Raw genomic sequence first — 6,556 nt, 5'->3', positions numbered from 1 at the left:
CCTTATTAGCCACATCTAAAGGGAGATTGTGGGGCTGCATCACATCCTCTCGGTGTCTCTGTGGCAGACAGTTCCATGCACACTGGCCGTATCCCATCTCAAGGACAAGCCAGGGAATCGCTCCACTGTTTTGCCAATGGGTCTTCCCCAAACTGCAGAAAGAGCTCAGTTCTCCAGCAGGTGCAGCCAGGAAGTAGGGGGAGTTCCCCCTCCACTGGCGGGGGTGGGGCGGGAGTGGACAGGAGTTGGGGGGTGAATGCTGCCCCAGTCCCTCAGAGGGACATTTCTGAGGCATTCTCAGCACAGCTCCTCAGAGGGTGTCTCACAGGGCGGAGCCCTGTTGTCCAGAGAGACACCGGCTCCCTACAGCCCGCCATGCTGGCTTCTCCTCCTTCCCACGTCCCCACCCCCTCGCTCCTGCTTCCTGCACCTCCTTCCAACTAGACCTCAGCATCCAAACCCTCATCTTGGGCTCTGCTTTGTGCAGGGAACCCAGACTGAGACAGGACTCCATCTACCTTCAATACACGACAATACAACAGCAGGACTGGCTAAGCCAAGACATAGGTTGAGGAAGTATATAAGGAAGGGTATTCCCCTTATTCTCTTATTCTTCCGCAGCCCAGAATATAAGAACCTTGGCCAATACCTTTTCCCCACCCAGAGAAGTGCTGGGGGAAATACTTCTTTCTTTCTTTTCACTCTTGACTTTTTGCCCAACCTGCTGGTGACAGCTTGGCTTCCGAGAGCCACAATGTCTAATGGGTGGCACTGCCCATCGTCCAAAGCAAGAAACCACTCCCATGGTCAACGGGTCACTTTTGCTCACTTGGGCAGCCTGGGCCACAGCTCCGGGGGCTCACCCTGACTTCCTGGTGTCCATGTAGGAAGCCCCCTAAGGGGCATCTTCATGGGCCGAGGCCTGGCATCCCCAGCTTCTCAGCTGGGACACAGTGATAAATCCCGTGTAGGGGTGAGTGGTGGGAATGAACCCTCTGAAGTGTAAAGAAAGAAATTTAAAACAGGAAAGAGGGTTTTCCTAGCCTGGGAACTCCTGCAGAGTTTCCATCAAGGCCCCAGACGGCTACATCATAGATCTTGTGACTCATGGTGACAATGGTCAGCTCTCATGGTTGGGACAATAGACAGGGGTCTGAGCTGAGGCTGAATCCTCCTCCCCAGAGCCCTTCTGCCCCTTGGCCCCCCTCTGCCCACTGTCAATGCCTCCCTGCTCCCCCATTCTGCCCAGGAAGGTGACCTCAATCTGTACTTGGCCACTGTGGTGTCTGCACAAGGCGGGGAAGTACACGGAAGGGCAGGTTCTTGGTCCAATGGGGACAGTTGCCCACACACAGCTGCAGGCCCCCTGTGCCCTTGGGCCTCCAACCAATTTATCAGACACTTCAGCTTAGCTTTCACCACTGTGCATCCATCCAGTTATTGCACGCACATGCATGTTCCCTACTAAGTCCTCCCAGAAGGAGACGAAAGAAAAGGCTCTCCTCCCCTGCAATGACCAAGGCACAGATCTCTTCCTGCATTAGAAAACAAAGTTCAGAGAGCCAGATTTGAGAAGATGTGAAATTGAGGACCATCTTAGGAACACACGATCTCGTTATTCAGTGCCACGTGGAGGCTCGTACAAGTTGTTAACATTTATAACTATTAACAACTTGTCTTGAAAGTACACAGAGAGCAAAAGGGTCTTGAAAAATTCTTCAGACTTTAGAAATGGTTGCCACATCCTGTAAAAATAACTTCCCAAGAAAATCATGGCATTTGGACTGATGATCTTACCTGATGGTGGACTGCCCTTGGAATGATACTGCAATGCACATCTCTGTGTTCCCGACAGAAAAACAAACCAGAGGTGGGTCATTGGTGTTTTTCTCTTCTCCCTCCAGATTGATGGAGGGGAAGGTCTGTGACTCCCATAGATTCTTTTTCTCCAACAAAAAGATGAGGAGTCTAGTTCTGTAAAGAAATGATTTTGATTTGGTGATTAGGGAAAGTAATGTCTTGAAAAGGTGGCAAAAATGCTGAAGAGCTGAGACCCAGGGTTAAGAAGTCCAGCCGTTAAGAGCAGGAAGCAGAGCATTCTAGGCAGAGGAGATATCACATGCAAAGGCCCTGGGCAGGAGTGAGTTTGGCGTATTTGAGACACCCAAGGGAGTCAGTAGAACTGGAACAGAGAGGAAGTAGGTGGAGAGTACTCTCCACCCAAGGGTCTGTGGAGTGTGTATTTTAGTCTTCTGGTGATGAGAGCCAATAAAACTTTTCAAGCAGGGGAATGAGCTTTCGAAAAGCTGGAAGATCAGGATTTAAGATCTGTCACTGTTGGTGCTAACGTCTCCTTCTGCGCTCAGTGGATGTGTAACTGCAAAGCTTTGACCCCATCACCAGATTGTAGCTTAGCACAGATGAATTTGCTTTTAAACTTCTCATAAAATCGCCTGTACTCTGTAAATAATCTGATTCCCTTGGTCCAACAGACTCAGAAAGAAAAAAATGTTTAAAGCCAAACAAAAAATTTTGTTTTACTTGCTCACACCCGAGAGACAGAGTTCAGCACTAAACTTCCTGGTCTGAGCCTGAGAGGCATGCCGTCTGCTGCAAGCACAGAGTGGGAAAAAGAGGAAAGGTGTTCAGAGTTGGCTCTCTACAGGGGGACTTCACTGTTTGCTGAAACTGTCAAAGAAATCACCCGTATTTGGCAACTGTAATGCTGTTTGGGTAATGCCTGACACTCTGGGGGCCTGTGTTCCCCCATCCTCCGAAGTCCAGTTTGCCCTTACAGGCCCAGCTAAATGGATAACATGAAAAAGCCCAATGACATCAAGTGTTGGCAGGGATGTGGAGGAACTGGAGTGCTCATTTATTATGGCTGGGAATAAAAAATGCTATAGTCACTTGGAAACCATTGAGCAAGTTCTTAAAAAGTTAAATATATACTTGTCATGTGACCAATTAATCCCACTCCAAGAAATTTATCTAAAAGAAATGAAAACATAGATTCTCAAAAAAGTCTTGTGCAAGAACGTTCATAGCAGCTTGTATTCATGATAGGCAAAACCCGGAAATACCTCAGGTACCTGTCCATCCACAGGAGAATAAATAAACATACTATGAGATATTCATATTTTACTGCAATAGAAGAGAAATGAGCTATTGACACATGCTACAGCATGGATACATCTCAGAAACATTCTGCTGAGTGAGGGAAGCCAAATGCGAAAGGGCACTTACTGTATGATTCCATTTACAGGTGCTAGAATAGAAAAAACTAACCTATAGTGACAGAAATCAGATAAGGGGTTGCTTCTGGGGATGGAGGGATTGCCTGAGACAGGCACAAGGGAATTTTCTGGGGTGGCGGACATGCTCTCTCTCGATGGGTATGTGGGTTACACAAGCGTACACCTCTATCAAATTGATCTAACTATATGCTTAAAGACCAAGATTTCACTAAATGTAAAATACATCTCATTTTTAAAGATGTAAAGATAAATAAAATTCACTTATTTTGGCAGTCTTCTCTACCTCCTCCAGACTAGAGTAGGGGGCTCTTCTTGGCCTGGAAGCTCCCAGAAGCAGACCCAGAGATGAATATTTGCACGCAGGTGATTTATTTGGCAGGAGAGAAGAGAAGCGAGACAGGGAAGGGATATGTTATCAAGCAGGTTACCACCGCGGGCAACAGGGCTCAATCCTGTCACTCAAATGACACAGGGTATCACCCAGAGGGGAGGGAGCTAGGTTATCTATACACCAGCTTCTATTAGTCATTGGTTGGGGCGTAATTCACGAGCTCTTTTAGCTGACCAGAGCATGGGTAGCGCAGGTCCAATGGTCGGAGAGAGCCTCTCCCCACCCCAGGGAAAGAAATGCAGGGCAAGGGACTATGGGCTGGGCTCCAACAGCGTCTGCTGCATGCCTCATCTTGTTTGCTCCCATAGCCTCCTGCATGCATATTTATCCCACAGTAGTAGAAAGAATGATTAAAAGCTCAGGTGATGGAATGAGGCAGACTTGACCTCAAATTCCTGCTCTGTCACTTTCTACATGACAACTTGAACAAATGGTTGTTCTTCTATAAAACGGGGGTCTTGCCTTGTTGAGGGGATTCAATGAGTTCTTCCCTGTTCCGTGCTCACCACAGCAACAAGCACATCACAGGACCTCCAATAAACACTAACAGCAATGAGCAGTATTGTTACTATCTCATTCACTCTGTTTGCCCCCAGAAGTCCGAAGTAATGTTTTTCCAATTTCTCTCTTCAATTATTTTTAAGATTTAATTGTTGAAAGAGAATACAGGTACACAGTTCAAAATCCAAAAGGTATTTAAGAATCAACTGTGAAAAGTCTCCCTCCTTTTACAGTAGCCACCCGGGGCCCTGCTCACAAGTAACCAAGATGATCAGCATGCTTGGGTATATTTCCTGAAGATATTTTCATACAGCATTCTAACATAGATTTTGGGCTTGCCTCTGTTTTTCTATGGCTGAATCCAGTGCAGGATGGAGTTTGATTTGGCATAACTAATATATGCATTTTTAGCTTTCTATTTTGAAATAATTTTATTTGTTTTTTTTTTTTTTTTTTTTGGAAATATACATGAAGCTTCACTTTCGTTCGGGGTTCTTTACTTCCCATTCTGAAAAGTTACTTCTGAGGAACTGAAACCCCAGAAGGTAAGCACAACAAAAACATATTAAGGTTGGATTTTTGGTTTTTTTTTGAAAATGATGATTCAAAGGCAGACTTGTAGACTTGTATCTCTTCAGGAGATAGAAGGCAAATGCAGCCCCTGAAAGGAATTGTTCTAATTATTGCCTAAAAAAGTAAAGTTAGGGCTTCCCTGTAAAAAAAAAAAAAAAAAAAAAAAAGTAAAGTTATACAACTACATTCAAGGACATAAGACAAACCACTACTTTAAAACTAGAATGGCTGAACAGTTAGGTGAAAAACATAGCTGAAATAGGAAAGGGAAATGGACTTAAGAATAATTTGAATTGAGACAATAATCCATCAGTCCTAGATGCTTCTGTTAACTGAATATCTTTTATTTTATTTTATTTTATTTTTTTTGCAGTACGCGGGCCTCTCACTGTTGTGGCCTCTCCCGTTGCGGAGCACAGGCTCCGGACGCGCAGGCTCAGCGGCCATGCCTCAGGGGCCCAGCCGCTCCGCGGCATGTGGGATCTTCCCGGACCGGGGCACGAACCCGTGTCCCCTGCATCGGCAGGCAGACTCTCAACCACTGCGCCACCAGGGAAGCCCTTAACTGAATATCTTGAATCACACTGTTTCCTTCTTCACCTTCCACAGTGTCTTCACTGAAATCTCAAAGCAGCATTCTCACAGAAATAAATAAAATTATCATTTTGTTAGGATTCAAAATTTCAATCCAGTAGCCATCAGGATCTTGATAAATGCCAGGCCTTTCATTTTACCATCATCAAGTTTCTTCACAAATTTGACTCCCAGTTCTTCACATCTTATACAAGCACTGTGAACATCAGGTACAGCAATTCCAATGTGACCAAATCCCCAAGGGTCTGAATCGCCACTGTGGTAACTCTGCATCTCATCCTCTTCAGTGCCCCAGTTGTGTGTCAGTTCAAGCATAGCTTTTCTGGAGAATGGCCCATGCTAGTCTTTCATCTTTATCTTTTGGGATGTCATTTTTATCCTCATAAGCCAAGAAATAGAGTGAAAATTTCATAGTGGGAAAATCTAATTTTTGGAGTAGTGTCATTCCAAGAATTCAAGGATAAAAATCCAGTGACTACTTAGGATCCTTAATTCGCAGCATGGTCTGCTGCAAGAGAAGATCCTTGGTGCTGGGGTCCAGGTAGGTGCAGCAGAAAAGGGCGGCCTCGTCGGTGAGTCTGCTGGACGTGGGCTGCAGCTCTGCCATGGCTGTACTGCTGTATCGCGGACAACGGTCCCCGGGAACGCAGCAGCCACCCACACTCTGCAGGCCGTGAAGCTCCCTTTTCAGAAATCATTTTAGGTTTATAGAAGAGCTGCAAAGATAAAACAGAGCGTTCTGGGGCTTCCCTGGTGGCGCAGTGGTTGAGAGTCCGCCTGCCGATGCAGGGGACACGGGTTCCCGCCCCGGTCCGGGAAGATCCCACATGCCGCGGAGCGGCTGGGTCCGTGAGCCATGGCCGCTGAGCCTGCGCGTCCGGAGCCTGTGCTCTGCAACGGGAGAGGCCACAACAGTGAGAGGCCCGCGTACCGCAAAAAGAAAAAACAAAAAAAACCAGAGCGTCTGGTGTATCCTTCACGCAGCGCCCCCCAGTGTTAATATCGTACATGACCATGGTACACTGATCAAAACTAAGAACCTGACATTGGTGCCATACTATTAGTTATACTACAGATTTTGTTTGGATTTCACCTGGTTTTTCACTAAAGCAGATCCACCCCAAGAAAGCATGTTGCATTTAGTGGTCATGTCTCCTAACTCTCCTCCAGTCTGTGACAGTTTCTCACCTTCCCTTGTTTTTGTGATATTAACACTTTTGAAGGATCCTATGCAGTTATT

At 46.2% G+C, this 6,556-nt stretch overlaps 1 pseudogene; it reads right to left on the bottom strand.

The window, feature by feature from the left end:
• Positions 1-5,347: 5,347 nt before the first annotated feature.
• LOC112397269 (lactoylglutathione lyase pseudogene) lies at positions 5,348-5,923 on the bottom strand (annotated as a pseudogene).
• Positions 5,924-6,556: the final 633 nt, after the last annotated feature.

This window comes from Neophocaena asiaeorientalis, unplaced genomic scaffold (assembly GCF_003031525.2).
Source record: "Neophocaena asiaeorientalis asiaeorientalis breed wild unplaced genomic scaffold, Neophocaena_asiaeorientalis_V1.1 scaffold648, whole genome shotgun sequence".
NCBI classification, from domain to species: Eukaryota; Metazoa; Chordata; class Mammalia; order Artiodactyla; family Phocoenidae; genus Neophocaena; species Neophocaena asiaeorientalis.
This window is presented reverse-complemented; position numbering and strand designations above follow the sequence as displayed.